The sequence below is a fragment of the Aethalodelphis obliquidens genome, unplaced genomic scaffold (genome assembly GCF_003676395.1).
Source record: "Aethalodelphis obliquidens isolate GAN/ISIS:26980383/991018 unplaced genomic scaffold, ASM367639v1 scaffold6, whole genome shotgun sequence".
Classification (NCBI taxonomy): domain Eukaryota; kingdom Metazoa; phylum Chordata; class Mammalia; order Artiodactyla; family Delphinidae; genus Aethalodelphis; species Aethalodelphis obliquidens.
Genome location: NW_020837950.1, coordinates 45,739,583 through 45,758,189, shown reverse-complemented (window position 1 = coordinate 45,758,189; position 18,607 = coordinate 45,739,583). Strand labels below are relative to the sequence as shown.

The window sequence follows — 18,607 nt, the reverse complement described above, 5'->3', positions numbered from 1 at the left end:
TATCTTTATTCTTATTTCCATAATTCTGATTAATTTTTCCTTTCCATGTTATACACTACACTAATAAGCAACCCAAGCAACACTTTTACATTACAATATCCAGAAGCTAAAATATACTAGTTCCTGCATGTGAAAGATGCATTAAGCCAAATTCTTAGGTTTAAAAGCCAATAATTTTGTTAAATGTAAATTTTCAGAATCTTTAGAGAAAATTACACTGTACAGATATTATAACACAATCCTGTCCTAGAAAGCAATATCCCATTAATAAAACTACTTGAATTTTTTAACATTTTAGGTAGATAATTTCAAAGAAATACAAAGTAAGAGAAAGTAGTATAATGGACCATATATACTCATCAGCCAGCGTCAACATTTGTCAGTTCAGGGCTAATCTTGCTTATCTATACTGGCACCAACATCCACTCTCCCGAGATTAAGTTTTTTTCTTTTTGGCTGCACTGTGCAGCATATGAGATCTTAATTCCCCCACCAGGGATCAGTTCCACTGCCCCCTGCAGTGGAAGTGTGGAGTCTTAACCACTGGACAGCCAGGGAAGTCCCTTCTGAGATTATTTCGAAATGAATTTCAGACATATCATTTTATCAGTAGGTATTCAACATGTATCTCTAAATGTATAACATAAACACAATACCGTTATTATACCTAAAATCATTAAAAATAATTCATTAGTATCATCAAATATACAGCCCACAATTGTCTTTTGTAATAGTTTGTACTTTCTGGGTTTTAGGATTTTCAACAATACATCATCCATCTACACAAAATGGGCAAGCACTTTTCTACAGCATTTCCAGCTTTTCCGCAAAAACCTAAGCCCCCGCATAAGCAAAAGACCACACTCTGCTTCATCGAGAATATTACACGATTACAGATTCCAATGCCGCCTTTGAAAAATGGCTCAGAGAAGAGCCCTGTATTAAGGGCTGCTATTATAAGGGTAAGGGAATAACGAGCCAATTGGCTTTCTGTCCTTGGAATGTATCCTCTTGGGCAGGGGTCCCCAACCCCCGGGCCACGGACTGGTACCTGCCGCTCCCCATCGCTCTCATTACCGCCTGAACCATCCCCCCGACCCGCTGCCTCGTCTGTGGAAAAATTGTCTTCCACGAAACTGGTCCCTGGTGCCAAAAAGGTTGGGGACCGCTGCTTTGGGGTATAAGAAGCCCATTTTAATCACAGGTATATGGACTGAAGTTGAGCCCCGTCTCTTTAGGGGAGACTCCTAAAGAAGGACGGGGACTCTGTGTTTTAACCCATCTTCCCCACAGTCTTTATCACCTAAGCTCTTTCCACCTGTCTGCTAATTCACCGTGGTATTTTCTAGCATGCTTGTAAGAATCTTTTGCATGACAGATCCTACAACCTTTATGAAGATATGTTATTTCACTCTACTAAGTCCCATGACTGCTATCGGTGAAGAAAATGAGGAATAGGATGAAGGATTGAATGAATGCTTACCATGTACCAGGCACTGTGCTAGTCACTTTAGATATATTCCCCCCCCATTTAGTCCTCACAATAACTCTATTGGATATTTTTCTTATCCCCATTTTACCAGAGGAAACTAAGGCTTATATAGAGTTCAAGTAATCTTAGTAAAAATCATGAACCTGTAAATGGCAGAACCAGAGCTCAAACCAAAGTCTGTTTAGCTCCAAAGTCTTTGCTCTATTCACTACGTAGTATACTTGATTAATTTACATTTTTCTTCATAAAGCTATGCTAATTATTATGTACTATTTTGCTTGTCAAAGGATTTTCAGTTTTACATATTTAGAATTTGTTCCAGTGACATTTAGAATGGCAAATATCAAAGTGTTTGAAATGCAAGTTCTCAGGTCCCACCACAGACCTACTGAACTCTGGAGATGCGACCCAATAGCAAGCTTTCCTGGTGTTTCTGATGCACAAGAAAATTTGAGGACCACTGCTTTGAATCGCAAAGTTAAGCTGAATTGGTTCATTCTTTTCAACATCAGGAAACGATGGTCCTTTTCTTCAGGACATTTCTCCAATCTTTTGCCAGTCATTAAAAGTGATACTTTGTTCCAGGAGCGTCAAATATGGTAGCGTCAATCTTAATTGTTTCGATGGGCAATGTGAAGATAAATGCTGTTGCCCAGTTTGTGTTCAATGGGAAAAAGTGCTATAATTGAAAGTAAGCCCTGCCACAGGTGCAGGAGGGACATTTTTGCTGAATGTCAAATTCTGACACACGTATCACTATTTGTCACCCCCAATTTAGGACTCACATTCTCTGTAACAGAAGTTGTGGGAGCCTTGGACAACTGAACACCTATTTTTATCTCAAAAAATGCTAATCCAGGTCCTTCTCTGTTGTACCTGGCTTCCCATCTTCCTCAGCTTTTTTTTTTTTTCCCTCTAGTTTTTAAATTACATGTGACCTTTGTAGAATACCTTTCCTCTTTCAGTGGCATTCCCTATTAGATGTACCTCTCCCAATATGAAGACATGATTTTCTTCTTTCCTCTCCTTTTTCTGATCTCTTTACACATTTATTGCATTTTTAGTAGGCCAGGTATTGAGGATACAAAGATTAATAGGATGTAATCTGTCCCTGAAGATCCTATGCAGGATCCTTTACATATAATCCTACTTTCTTATATTTATTTCTTGATTTTTTTTCTATAAACTTGTGTTATTTTTTTCTCACATTCCTTGTGAATCTTTGTTTCTCCTTTTTATTAGGGCCAGCTGTCCCCAACCTTTTTGGCACCAGAGACCAGTTTTGTGGAAGATAGTTTTTCCACAGACAGGGTGGGGGCAATGGGGGATGGTTCAGGCGGTAATGCAAGCAATGGGGAGGGATGGGGAGGGATGGGGAGGGACGGGGAGGGACGGGGAGCGGCAGATGAAGCTTCACTTGCTCACCCGCTGCTCACCGCCTGCTCTGCGGCCCGGTTCCCAGCAGGCCGTGGACCGGTATTGGTCCGTGGCCCGGGAGTTGGGGACCCCGATTAGGGCATTCTAAGTTGAGTTCCAGGACATATTATGATGGGAAGAAATAATTTCTCTGATGTTCATATCTTTTGATCACTTATGTTGATGTAATTTAACTATCATTTAAGTCTCAACTCTCTAAGGCAAACTAAGATCCTAAAAGAAAAAAAGAAAGGTGGGATTTTTAGGCAAATAATTACCACATAGTCAGCCTACGTGCAAAAGTGCACTTACAGAAAATTCTCTCAAGTTCTCACTTAGAATATTTGGCTATTATTTTAGCTATACCGTAATTTCTGTAGTTATCCACTTATCCAGCCCCCAGCAGGTTAGAAACAATGAATCACGAGGCAGGAGAAGGAAACACTGTTGATATAGGCACAGTGAGAGCAGCAATCACCATCAGAATATTGAAAAAATGGAAGAACTTAAATGCACAGCAGTCTAGGGCAATTAGTTAAATTGAACAACCCTGTATATTACACTGAGAATATGATAAACATAGCCCACAGGTCTCTACCATCTGAGAGTTTCTTACCTGGTATTCTGAAGGGCATTGACAGCAGGGATATACAACCCATTTTTAGAACCTTATAAACTCTTTTACATATGAACAGGTTAGGTTCCCAAAGCTCCTTGTTCATAAGTCCCAATATTCACAAATCCAGGGTAAACTCTCCTAGGCCACAAGTGTATTTCCACCAAACAGAAAAGTGAGCTTTTTTTTCCCCCCCCTTTTCCTTTTTTTTTTCTGGCTGTGCCACACAGCTTGCAGGATCTTAGTTCCCCGACCAGGGATTGAACCCAGGCCCCCAGCTGTGGAAGCTTAGATTCCTAACCACTGGACTGCCACTTTTGGGAATTCCCAAAAGTGAGCTTCTTTGAAGCTTTAGAACCAAGCTTACTCTTCTCTTTTTGTTTTGCTGATATAAGATGTAAAGTGATGCTTCTCAAAATTTAATGTGCCTATGAATCACTTGAGGATCTTGTTAAAATGCAAATTGTGATTTGGTAGGTTTGGGAAGGCCTGAGATTCTGAAATTCTAGCCAGCTCCCAGGTGATGCTGATGCTTCTGATCCTGGACCACACTTTGAGCAGCAAGGTTCCAAAGGGCATCTTTTCATTTACATTTGAAAGTCCATTGAGGGAAGGAATGCCCCTCTTTGCAATCCTAAGGGAACCTCTTAGTAGCTATAATGTATTCCCACCGTTCCTGTTGATGTACAGATTAAAATGGGTCTGGAATTTCCCTGGCTTTCTACACCAGCAGTACTTTCTTAGGCCTTTAAGATACTGAAACACCTCCTAATGGGTTAATGAGTGCCCAATGTTGACACTGATCATCTTGCCACCCATTCAACAATGTTTCCATTTTGCCAATTCCTTTTCCTCTTGCTGGTTATTGTTTGTTGTAGAAAGATGGTGTATTAGCTCAGGCGGCCGTAACAAAATACCATAGCCTGGGTAGCTTAAACAACAGAAATTTATTTTCTCACAGTTCTGGAAGCTGGAAGTCTGAGATCAGGGTGCCAGCATGGTCAGGTTCTGGTGAGAGCCCTCTTCCTGGCTTGCAGACCTCCACCTTCTCATTGTGTTCTCACACGGTGAAGGGAGAGCTATCTCTCTGGTGTCTCTTCTGTTTTTTTAAAAAATTTTTATTCATTTATTTATTTATTGTTGGCTGCGTTGGGTCTTCATTGCTGTGCATGGGCTTTCTCTAGTTGCGGCGAGCAGAGGCTACTCTTCGTTGTGGTGCGTGGGCTTCTCATTGCGGTGGCTTCTCTTGTTGCAGAGCACGGGCTCTAGGCACGCGGGCTTCAGTAGCTGTGGCTCACGGGCTCAGTAGTTGTGGCTCACAGGCTCTAGAGCACAGGCCGCGGCTTAGTTGCTCCGCATCATGTGGGATCTTCCTGGACCAGGGATCAAACCCGTGGCCCCCACGTTGGCAGGCAGATTCTCAATCACTGCGCCACCAGGGACTTCCCTTCCTACAGGGGCACCAGTTCTATCAGATCATGGTTCTACCTTCTGACCTCATTTAACCTTAATCACCTCCTCAAAGACCCTGTTTCCATTACAGGCACATGAGGGATGGTGGTGGTTAGGGCTTCAACATACGAATGTAGAAGCAACACAGTTCAGAACCAGAGGGGGCCTTTAGGTGACCCCCGATGCGCCTCTTCTTCGGCTGCAACACACTGTTTACTTATCCAGGAAAAATACTCTTATTTTCCAGCTCTGCTATGACATGAAAGGGCTGGGAAGCTCTACCCTAGACGAAAATTAGTTTGTACAATCTTTAGTGCCATCTGCTGGAAGCAGGTAAAGTTGATATACTGTTGCTCAGTATTTTAAAAAAAAAAGGGCTGATTTTTTAAAATGAAACTTTGTAAGTTAAAATATCATAAGGAGTGTTTCTGTTTTACAGAAGATTAAGTTAATTTTTCTGTTACTACTTGAAAGGATAAACTTCAATTACGTGAAAAAAATCTGTTGTGTGAAACACAATTCCCTATTCAAAAAATGCCAGATTAAAAACATGTTGAAGATACCAATTCATTTAGAGAGCCATACTTTTAAAAAACACTATGACGGCAAGATGTCTAAAAAGCTTGCCATATAAAAAATGTCCAGGAATTTGGGGGATTTGGACTAGAGAAGAAAAGACCAGGCAAAATGATAAACTTCCTAAAAGCTTTGAAAGCTTTCTTCTGAAGAGTGGTAAGCCTGTTGCTTCAGATGTCAGAACAAGGACAAATGAGTTGAATTTTGATACATGAAATACTTTCAAGCACAGATCCTGGAGAAGGTATCCCCACACTGGGAGGGAGGTTTAGCTACTTTCTCCTAATTCCAGATTCCATAGCCTGTCATTCTATTTGTCATTTGGATTTCATTTAGTTTGATATTTTCAGTAATTAAGAAACCTTTATTAATATCCTTAAAGTCTTCAAAGGCATATCCAACTCTAATTCCTGTAAAATTTAAATCTCTGTCATGGGCTAAATTGCATCCCCTCATAATTCATATGTTGAAGTTCTAACCCCTGATAACTCAGAATGTGACTGTATTTGGAGATAGGACCTTTAAAGAGGTAATTAAGGTAAAATGAGGTCATATGAATGGGCCCTAATCCAATCTGGCTGGTGTCCTTATAAGAAGATGAAAGATCATGTGAGGACACACAGAGAGAAGATACTATCTGCAAACTATCTGCAAACCAGGGAGAGAGGCCTCAAAAGAAACCCACCCTGCTGAAACCTTGATCTTGGACATCTAGTTTCCAGAACTATGAGAAAATACATTTTTATTGTTTTAAGTTACCCAGTCTGTGGTATTTTGTCATGGCAGCCCTAGTAAACTAAACAATGTCCTTCCTGTGAGGTCCTTCCTTTCCTCTATATTATATTCAGGTATTGAAGTAGAGTTTCTTTACTTTCTTGGTTCATAATCTCTTTCAAAAAGGTTTTTTTTTTTTCTTCTTATAATAGCCTTCTTCTTCACTAATGAAAAGTAGAAATCAAGTAGATTCCTATGCACAGTTGCTGTGTAATAGACTAAAATAGTCCTTATCACATGCTAGCAAGCATATAATATTATAGGGCTTAAGCTACAGGAAACTTGGTACAAGAGAGAGTTATTTTAAACAAGAATTTCTCCCAGGAAATTTTCTCCTTTTAAATATAACAAGGTAGGGAATGTAGGCAAACATTCAGGAAAAGAGAAATACACATTCCAGGGGATGCCACGTGCTTCTTACCAAGAAGAGAAGAATAACCAGGAGACCTCCAGCCGTCCTCTGGGTGTGGCTGGTACACAGGGACACTGGAACCCATGGCTTCTCACTTTTACATCATGTGGGAAGAAGGTAGTGAACAAAGTGGAAGCAAAATCCCTCTGAGGGACTGGGGGATTGAAAGAGCAGTAGGAGATTTTAGCTATCATGAGTAAGGAACTTCGGAGAGAGGAAATATATACAGAGGTATTGTAGGAAGCTTTCCTTTCTGCTTTTTCAGTGAAAGGCCTCTGTATTACATCTCTAAGGAAACTTATAATAATAAAGATCTTTATTATCCAGTGCCATTATCTTCTAATGAGACTCCCCACAGACACTGGGTCACATGGTACCCGGTTGTAGATTGAACAAGCTTAATCCAAAATGGATCTCTAGGCCTAGCTGTTCTTATTTCCGGAGATTTATGATAGATGAGTAAAGTGGGGATTTCCTGTCTAGTTTCCAAGACAAAAAAAGTACTTACTCCAATGAAGCTATAAGTTGCATAACTGAAGCGTATAATCCATATACTTTGTCCATAACTAAGAGCTGGGGAGCCAGCCGTTCTGAGATCTATTAGTTTCTCCCCCCTCATCTGAAGTTTGGAAAATATGTGCTTTGAGACACACTCTGAGCTGAGGTGGCATTTCTTCTGTGTGTGTACTATGTTGTTGTATTCAGCTTACCAGGCTAAAGAAACCCGAAATTGTAACGGCTGCAAAGACATGAGTTCCTGAGTTCTTTGTAGACATAAAATATGTAAATTTTGATAGTTAACCTGCACACATAAACCATAGGCACAGTCATAATTCTGTTGCAAGAATTCTGTTGCATTTATCATGAGGCAAAAATGATAACACTATACAAATGACTATGGTTAATAAGTCACATGTTCACTTTCAAAATAAGGTAGAAATTGGAGGCAAAAATAATAATTGTTGCTATTGTTTGAGCACCTACCAAGAGCCAGGCATTGTTTTAGGTTCATTAAAATATTATTTCCACAAAATAGTAGACATTTAAAAGATAATTCTCAGGTTGAGAAATATGAAACTCAAAATGATTAAGAAACTCCCCCCAAGCTCACAATTATCCTAATAATTCAGTGAGTGGGATGAGACATGGGGGAAGTCATAGAGGAAGAAGGGATGGTTGCCTGAAAGACTCCAGAATCCAAGTGCAAAAGTAGCTGACCCAGTTTCCAGCAGCTGATGAGGTCTGTGAAGAGGATATTCTCTCATGTGCCTCAGTTGGGTGAGAAAAAGCGTAAGTGATTTCAAGCATGTAGAGGAATGCCACTTTCTACTCCTCCCCCAGCCAAGCACTTCAATGAGCAGATTACTGAGAACTTAAAAAATATATCTTAGCAAACTTTACCCAAGCAGTGATGTTCAGTACCATTTTGTTTCATTGAAAAAAATCACCAGAAAATGTAATCTAGTTAGAGTACTAAAAACACTGTCATTAACATATCTTTCTAAAAGTTTTTTTTTTAATTAGGCTTTTTAAAAAGCCCAATATCTAAGGCTCTAAAATGCAACAAGCCTCCTCCATTTAACAATTAGGTTTAAAAAAGATAGAAAGCAACGTCCCCCCAGCCCTTTGTCTTGATTAATTTTCTCCTTTGTGGTATAAACTGTTGGTGGGCTTCCATTGCCATCTGGTGGACAATGTGTAGGTGTGCCTAGAGAGATGTGATTAATAAGAAAAGTTTTGTGTTTTGTGCAGTTGATCTGAAAGGAATGCACAGAAATAAACTAGATGGATAAAAAATGGTTTATTTCTTTGTAGAAAGGGGAACAGTTTTTAGGTGTTGGATTACAAATTAGGATGATACGGAACCAAAGTAATTAAAATATTCTTTAATTTTGCTAGACTCCTTCAGCTTCACACTCCATAGTATAAAACACCGTGGACCAACTTAAATAAAGATATTTATACAGCAATCTCATTTGAAAGGACAGGAAATTCTGTATCTACATCCATTTCTATTTCTACAACCTCACTTCTCCTACACCTAAAATTTCTGATAATTGTTTTATTTCTTTTAGTTTAAAAATGCAGATAATCCTTACAGGTGTAACACATCTGTAAAGGGCTAGGGCAGAGATGTGGTTGGGGAATGTGTGTAGCAGAGGAAAAGCAATGGGTCGTGCTAGTCCTGGAGCAGTTCCAGCTCTGCCTTTAAACAACACATGGTCAGATTTCACTTGGTGGTAGGTTGGCCCTGGGGCCCATTCTGGTCAATGAGTTATGAGTTAAGATTTTTTTAAAAGTCCATATGATTTTAAGAAAGTAGTTAACAGTTGATATGAGGCAGCAGAGTTGATGATCAAATCCATAAAATTCAGTGGGTTTTTTTTTTTTTTGGTTAATTTCCTTTGTCATTTTTCCATTAGTAAAACAAATGAGACATTAAATATACAGCTTGCTCAATGTCATCCTCTCCTATAATAAATATAGGACAAGTGGTATGAGATGTGATAAACTATACATACTTACAAGAACATATTTAGCTACATTAAAAAATGCTGCCTTTCAAAGTGGTCAGTTTGGATAATGATATGCTGCTAGATGCAAAACACACTAGAAATCATAAGCCTCCATTGTCCCCAGCTCCAGTGCCTTCACCTGCAGGCCAGCCTTCACCAATTGGTCAGACATAACTGAGCAAGATGGGAGCTACTGAAGGAGCTGCTGAAGGAGCCTCTGCCCCATAAGTGGCCATATCCGATGTGACTAGGGATGAGATCTAGGCCCTTCTGTCCACCGAGTCACATCAGACCTGACCCTACACTGCCTACATTGGACTGCTGACTATTAAATCTAGGGCCAACGCTATAGTTGTTTAGGATCCTTCCTCCCCCCCGAGACATGGTTTCCTCCTCTTAAACTCTGACCTGGGTGGGTTGTGTAGTGGATAATGTAGTAGGTTCTTTCTGTCTAGTTCTTTCGTTTCCTATCCTTCCTAACCTCTGTCCCCTACTGATCCATTGCTGCAGTTACAGGGATAACTCTTAGCCATGCTTTTGCTGCAAGACCCTGCGGTTGAGTGGACCAGAAGTAGGCACTTGACACAAACTGGGTAAATCAAAGTCCCTTCGCTCTCAGTGTGGGGCTGGATAAAATAATTCAATCTCAGTTTGGAACCTCTCTTGAATGGAGGATCTGTAAATTCTGGAGCTGTAGGAGGCCATTGCCAACCTTAGGGAAAGGCTTTTGTTTTTTGGTTTTTTTGGCCTCGTGGCTTGTGGGATCTTAGTTTCCCTACCGGGGATCCAACCCTCACCCCCTGCACTGGAAGCTCGGAGTCCTAACAACTGGACCTCCAGGGAAGGAATTCCCAGGAATGCTTTTCAACAGCATTTCCCTCCCTTACCTTGTGATTCCATCATTGTTATCAGGGAAGAAAAGAAAGGAAGAAAAGGATGAAGGAATGAATGAAAGGCCACTGTGAGTGGGAGGATGGAAGCAGAGGATGTGCTGGAGGGTAGGGACAGAGAATGCTCTTGCCTGCAATGAAGGGCCTGATTCCAGCTCACTCCAGAGTTTCCACAGCAGCCCTACTGCTAATAGGAAGAAACTTCCCCCTTTCCATTTAAGCTAATTTGCTTCTTGTAGTCAAATGAGTTTAAAACAGTACTCCCCCAGGTTCTTGCATGCCTCCTGATAAAGTTATAAAAGGAAGTGTCTTCAGACACAGTTCAAAAGCCCGTCTTGAAACCGTCTTACTATAGTTTAATCACCTTTTATGAGTTTAGTGACATTTTATACAGCAAATATTTAGAAAATGCTTACTCTGTGCAATACACGGTGCTTGTCAATCATAGTAGTAGGAGCTAATGGTTTCTTGGGGAGAGGAAATAACATACAAAAATAATAATAGGTAATAAGTGCCTTGATGGAAGTATAACAAAAATGATTTGGGACAGAGAAAAGAGCAATTTATTAAGATTAAAAAAAAATTTATCAAATGCTGAAATGCTAACAATGTGCTGAGAAGTGTGTTATGATCCGGAGATACGGTGAGGAATAAAACATAATCTCATAGTTTAAGGAGCTTAAATTTTATCACAAGGATAAGTGCAAATGCATTTAGCGGCCAAAGGAGCACCTAACCATGTGTTTAAGGGGCAGATTTGAGAAGGCACCCAGAAGAGGAGATATCTAAATTGATATTGAAAGGTATAAATGTTAAGTAGGATTAGATGAAGATGGGTTAGAAGAAAAAACCTCATAGAGGAAACTTGCAAATACAAAAAGCTGGTGTTGAGACAGTTCTCTTAGCAGCATCAGACATTGACTCTCAGATTCTGTTACCTCCCACTTTTCTGTTTTTCCTCTTACCTGTCTGACTCCTTTTTTTTTTTTTTGAGATATAGTTGATGCACAATATCATATAAGTTACAGGTGTACAACATAGTGTTTCACAATTTTTAAAGGTTATACTCCATTTATAGTTATTATAAAATATTGGCTATATTTGTGTATTGTACAATATCCTTGTAGCTTATTTATTTTATACATAGTAGTTTGTACCTCTTAATCCCATACCCCTCTCTTGCCCTTCCCCTCTTCCCTCTCCCCATTGGAAACCACTAGTTTGTTCTCTATACCTGAGTCTATTTCCTTTTTGTTATATTTACGAGTTTATTGTATTTTTTTGGATTCCACATATAAGTGATTAATCATAGAGTATTTGTCTTTCTCTCTCTGACTTATTTCACTTAGCATGATGCCCTCCATAATACCTTTTCCTCTTACCTGTCTGGCTCCTTCTCAGTCTTCTTGGTCCTGAGTTCCTTTCCCTTCTCTTTCCTCACTCCCTTGCTAGGAGCATTTTGACTAACAAGTCCACATCTTGAGACCTGAGCTGTGGTCAGTGAGTCCTGCTGAGGTCTGTGCCCTCCATCAAGTTCTCTGTCACCCAGGGGTGGGGCTGCTGTGGCTCATGTCCTGTAGCAGTTCCGTTGCCACGAGAAGGTTGAAGGTTCCTGTGACAGCCACGCGTCTCCTTGGAGTTATGCATCTCAGCCTTGGTGTGGGAGGCCTCTCAATTTTGAATTTTCCTTCCTTATTCACTTCGCATTAGTGTTAAAGGTGGTAGCTGCTATCTGCAGGTGCCATTTCTGTACCTCTTAGAATCCTCTTTTATCTCCTTTAGTAGCTCACTACATTTTACTACTTTACAGTCGTTTATACTAAACTTTTCCATTTAAATAACTGATATGGTTTTTGTCTCCTGATTGGACCTTGGATGATAGAATGTGGCAGCTCAGGGGTCCCCAACCCCCGGGCCATGGACCAGTACTGGGCTGTGGAACCAGGCCTCACAGCAGAAGATGAGTGGCAGGCCAGTGAGCAAAGCTTCATCTGTATTTATAGCTACTCCCCATCACTCGCATTACCGCCTGAGCTCCACCTCCTGTCAGATCAGCGGTGGTGTTAGATTCTTATAAGAGTGCGAACCCTACTGTGAACTACACATGCAAGGGATCTAGGTTGTGCATTCCTTATGATAATCTAATGCCTGATGATCTGAGGTGGAGCTGAGGCAGTGATGCTAGCATGCTGGGGAGCAGCTGCAAATACAGATTATCATTAGCAGAGAGGGTTGACTGCACAGAGAACATAATAAATCAATCGCTTTCAGACTCATATTAAAACCCTATCAGTGGGGACTTCCCTGGGGGTGCAATGGTTAACAATCCACCTGCCAATGCAAGGGACACGGGTTCAATCCCTGGGAAGATCCCACATGCCGCGGAGCAACTAAGCCCATGCACCACAACTACTGAGCCTGCGCTCTAGAGCCCCTGTGCCACAACTACTGAGCCCGTGTGCCACAACTACTGAAGCCCATGTGCCTAGAGCCCGTGCTCCGCTACAAGAGAAGCCCCTGCAATGAGAAGCCCTCATACTGCAATGAAGAGTAGCCCCCACTCTCCACAACTAGAGAAAGCCTGTGAGCAGCAATGAAGACCCAACACAGCCATAAATAAATAAATAAATAAATTTATTTAAAAAAATACAAAACCCATCAGTAACTGGAGCTTCAAGATGGCGGAGGAGTAAGACGTGGAGATCACCTTCCTCTCCACAAATACATCAAAAATATATCTACATGAGGTACTGCTACCACAGAACATGTACTGATGCTGGCAGAAGACCTCAGACTTCCCAAAAGGCAAGAAACTCCCCACGTACCTGGGTAGGGCAAAAGAAAAAAGAAAAAACAGAGACAAAAGAATAGGGATGGGACCTGCACCTCTGGGAGGGAGCTGTGAAGGAGGAAAAGTTTCCACACACTAGGAAGCCCCTTCACTGGTGGAAACAGCGAGTGGGTGGGGGGGAAGCTTCAGAGCCACAGAGGAGAGCACAGCACCAGGGCTGCAGAGGGCAAAGCGGAGAGATTCCTGCAAAGAGGATCGGTGCCGACCAGCACTCACCAGCCTAAGAGGCTTGTCTGCTCACCTGACAGGGCGGGTGGGGCCTGAGAGCTGAGGCTTGGGCTTTGGAGATCAGATCCCAGGGAGAGGACTGGGGTTAGATGCATGAACACAGCCTGAAGGGGGCTAGTGCCCCACAGCTAGGTGGGAGGGAGTCCGGGAACAAGTCTGGAACTTCCTAAGAGGCAAGACACCATTGTTTTTGGGTGCGCGAGGAGAGGGGATTCAGAGCATGGTCTAAATGAGCTCCAGAGACAGGCGTGAGCCGCAGCTATCAGCGCGGACCCCAGAGTCGGGCATGAAACGCCAAGGCTGCTGCTACTGCTACCAGGAAGCCCGTGTGCAAACACAGGTCACTATCCACACTTCCCCTCCCAGGAGCCTGTGCAGCCCGCCACTGCCAGGGCTCCATGATCCAGGGACAACTTCCGCGGGAGAACACACGTTGTATCTCAGGCTGTTGCAATATCACGCTGGCCTCTGTCGCTGCAGGCTCTACCTGCATCTCATACCCCTCCCTCCCCGAGGCCTGAATGAGCCAGAGTCACCTAATCAGCTGCTACTTTAACCCCATCCTGCCTGGGCAGGGAACAGACGCCCTCAGGCGACCTACACACAGAGGCAGGACCAAATCCAAAGCTGAACCCGAGGAGCTGTGCGAACAAAGAAGAGAAAGGGAAATCTCCCCCAGCAGCCTCAGGAGCAGTGGATTAAATCTCCACAATCAACTTGATGTACCCTGCATCTGTGGAATACATGAATAGACAGGAATCATTCCAAAATTGAGGCAGTGGACTTTGGGAGCAACTGTAGACTTGGGGTTTGCTTTCTGCATCTAATTTGTTTCTGGTTGTATGTTTATCTTAGTTTAGTATTTAGAGCTTTGTAGATTTATTTATTGATTTAGTTGCTCTCTTTTTTTGTATATATATTTTATCTTTTTCTCCTTTTGTGAGTGTGTATGTGTACACCTGTCTGTGTGATTTTGTCTGTACAGCTTTGCTTTTACCATTTGTCCAGTGTTCTGTCTGTCCGTTTTTTTTTTCTTTTTAGTATAGTTTTTAGCGCTTTTTATCATTGGTGGATTTGTTTTTTGGTTTGGTTGCTCTCCTCCTTCTTTCTTTCTTTTTTTTCCCTCCCTTTTCTTCTGAGCCATGTGGGGGACAGGGCCATGGTGCTCTGGCTGGGTGTCAGGCCTGAGCCTCGGAGGCGGGACATCTGAGTGCAGGACATTGGTCCACCAGAGGCCTCCCAGCCCCACGTAATATCAAATGGAAAAAGCTCTCTCAGAGATCTCCATCCGAACACGAAGACCCAGCTCCACTCAACAATCAGCAAGCTACAGTGCTGGACACCCTATGCCAAACAACTAGCAAGACAGGAACACAACCGCACCCATTAGCAGAGAAGCTGCCTAAAATCATAGTAAATTCACAGACACCCCAAAACACACCACCGGATGTGGTCCTGCTCACCAGAAAGACAAGATCGAGCTCATCCACCAGAACACAGGCACCAGTCCCCTCCACCAGGAAGCCTACACAACCTACCGAACCAACCTTACCCATGGGGGCAGACACCAAAAAAAACAAGAACTATGAACCTGCAGCTTGGGAAAAGCAGACCCCAAACACAGTAAGTTAAACAAAATGAGAAGACAGAGAAATATGCAGCAGATGAAGGAGCAAGGTAAAAACCCACCAGACCAAACAAATGAAAAGGAAATAGACAGTCTACCTGAAAAAAAATTCAGAATACTGATAGTAAAGATGATCCAAAATCTTAGAAATAGAATGGAGAAATTACAAGAAACGTTTAACAAACACCTAGAAGAAAAACAGCAAACAAGCAATGATGAATGACCTAATAAATGAAATTAAAAATTCTCTAGGCGGAATCAATAGCAGAATAACTGAGGCAGAAGAACGGATAAGTGACCTGGAAGATAAAATGGTGGAAATAACTACCGCAAAGCAGAATAAAGAAAAAAGAATGAAAAGAATTGAGGACAGTCTCACAGACCTCTGGAACAACACTGAACGCACCAACATTTGAATTATAGGGGTCCCAGAAGAAGAAGAGAAAAGAAAAGGAACTGAGAAAATATTTGAAGACATTATAGTTGAAAAGTTCCCTGACATGAGAGAGAAAATGGTCAATCAAGTCCAGGAAGCACAGAGAGTCCCATACAGGATATATCCAAGGAGAAACACGCCAAGACACATATTGATCAAACTATCAAAAACTAAATACAGGGCTTTCCTGGTGGCGCAGTGGTTGAGAGTCTGCCTGCCGATGCAGGGGACACGGGTTCATGCCCCGGTCCAGGAAGATCCCATATGCTGCGGAGGGGCTAGGCTCGTGAGCCATGGCCACTGAGCCTGTGCGCCTGGAGCCTGTGCTCCACAATGGGAGAGGCCACAACAGTGAGACGCCCACGTACCACAAAAACAAACAAACAAACAAAAACTAAATACAAAGAAAAAATATTAAAATCATCAAGGGAAAAGCAACAAATAACATACAAGGGAATCCCCATAAGGTTAACAGCTGATCTTTTGGCAGAAACTCTGCAAGCCAGAAGGGAGTGGCAGGACATACTTAAAGTGATGAAAGGGAAAAAAAAACAACCAAGATTACTCTACCTAGCAAGGATCTCATTCACATTCCATGGAGAAACTAAAACCTTTACAGACAAGCAAAAACTAAGAGAATTCAGCACCACCAAACCAGCTTTACAACAAATGCTAAAGGAACTTCTCTAGGCAGGAAACACAAGAGAAGGAAAAGACCTACAAAAACAAACCCAAAACAATTAAGAAAACGGTACTAGGAACACACATATTGATAACTACCTTAAATGTAAATGATTGAATGCTCCAATCAAAAGACATAGACTGGCTGAATGGATACAAAAACAAGACCCGTATATATGCTGTCTAGAAGAGACCCACTTCAGACCTAGGGACACATACAGACTGAAAGTGAGGGGATGGAAAAAAGATATTCCATGCAAATGGAAATCAAAAGAAAGCTGGAGTAGCAATTCTCATATCAGATAAAATAGACTTTAAAATAAAGACTATTACAAAAGACAAAGAAGGACACTACATAATGATCAAGGGACCAATCCACGAAGAAGATATAACAATTGTAAATATTTAGGTACCCAACATAAGAGCACCTCAATACACAAGGCAAATGCTAACAGCCATAAAAGGGGAAATTGACAGTAACACATTCATAGTAGGGGACTTTAACACTCCACTTTCACCAATGGACAGATCATCCAAAATGCAAATAAATAAGGAAACACAAGCTTTAAATGACACATTAAACAAGATGGACTTAATTGATAGTTACAGGACATTCCATCTGAAAACAACAGTATACACTTTCTTCGCACGTGCTCATGGAACATTCTCCAGGATAGATCATATCTTGGATCACAAATCAAGCCTTGGTAAATTTAAGAAAATTGAAATCGTATCAACTATCTTTTCCAACCACAACACTATGACACTAGATATCAATTACAGGAAAATATCTAAAAAATACAAACACATGGAGGCTAAACAATACACTACTAAATAACCAAGAGATCACTGAAGAAATCAAAGAGGCAATAAAAAAAAATACCTAGAAACAAGTGACAGTGAAACATGACGACCCAAAACTTGTGGGATGCAGCAAAGGCAGTTCTAAGTGGGAAGTTTATAGCAATACAATCCTACCTCAAGAAACAACAAACATCTCAAATAAACAACCTAACCTTACACCTAAAGAAATTACAGAAAGAAGAACAAAAAACCCCAAAGTTAGCAGAAGGAAAGAAATCATAAAGATCAGATCAGAAATAAATGAAAAAGAAATGAAGGAAACAATTGCTAAGATCAATAAAACTAAAAGCTGGTTCTTTGAGATGACAAACAAACTTGATAAACCACTAGCCAGACTCATCAAACAAAAATGGAGAAGACTCAAATCAATAAAATTAGAAATGAAAAAGGAGAAGTAACAATTGACACTGCAGAAATACAAAGGATCATGAGAGATTACTACAAGCAACTATATGCCAATAAAATGGACAACCTGGAAGAAATGGACACATTCTTAGAAAAGCACAACTTTCCGAGACTGAACCAGGAAAAAATAGAAAATATAAACTGACCAATCACAAGCACTGAAATTGAAACTGTGGTTAAAAATCTTCCAACAAACAAAAGCCCAGGACCAGATGGCTTCACAGGCAAATCCTATCAAACATTTAGAGAAGGCTAACACCTATCCTTCTCAAACTCTTCCAAATATAGCAGAGGGAGGAACACTCCCAAACTAATTCTATGCGTACACTATCACCCTGATACCAAAACCAGATAAAGATGTCACAAAAAAAACTACAGACCAATATCACTGATGAACATAGATGCAAAAATCCTCAACAAAATACTAGCAAACAGAATCAAATGGAACATTAAAAGGATCATGCACTGTGATCAAGTGAGATTTATCCCAGGAATGCAAGGATTCTTCAATATATGCCAATCAGTCAATGTGATAAACCATATTAACAAATTGAAGGAGAAGAACCATATGGTCATCTCAATAGATGCAGAAAAAGCTTTTGACAAAATTCAACACGCATTTATGATAAAAACTCCCCAGAAAGTAGGCATAGGGGGAACTTACCTCAACATAATAAAGGCCATATATGACACACGCACAGCCAACATCGTTCCCAATGGTGAAACACTGAAACTGTTTCCACTAAGATCACGAGCAAGACAAGGTTGCCCACTCTCACCACTATTGTTCAACATAGTTTTGGAAGTTTTAGCCACAGCAATCAGAGAAGAAAAAAAAAAAGGAATCCAAATCAGAAAGGAAGAAGTAAAACTGTCACTGTTTGCAGATGATATGATACTATACATTGAGAATTCCAAAGATGCTACCACAAAACTACTAGAGCTAATTAATGAATTTAGTAAAGTAGCAGGATATAAAATTAATGCACAGAAATCACTTGCATTCCTATACTCTAATGATGAAAAATCTGAAAGAGAAATTGAGGAAACACTCCCATTTACCACTGCAACAAAAAGAATAAAATACCTAGGAATAAACCTACCTAAGGAGACAAAAGATCTGTATACAGAAAACTATAAGACACTGATGAAAGAAATTAAAGGTGATACAAACAGATGGAGAGATATACCATGTTCTTGGATTGGAAGAATCAACATTGTGAAAATAACTATCCTACCCAAAGCAATCTACAGATTCAGTGCAATCCCTATCAAACTACCATTGCATTTTTCACAGAACTAGAACAAATATTTTCACAATTTGTATGGAAACACAAAAGACCCTGAATCGTCAAAGCAATCTTGAGAATG

The 18,607-nt window shown here is 40.9% G+C and overlaps 1 long non-coding RNA gene across 4 annotated transcripts in view; it reads left to right on the top strand.

Moving 5' to 3' along the window:
* Window positions 1–18,607, top strand: part of LOC113619001 (uncharacterized) — a 93,405-nt gene that overhangs the window by 1,157 nt on the left and 73,641 nt on the right. The window lies entirely within an intron of this gene.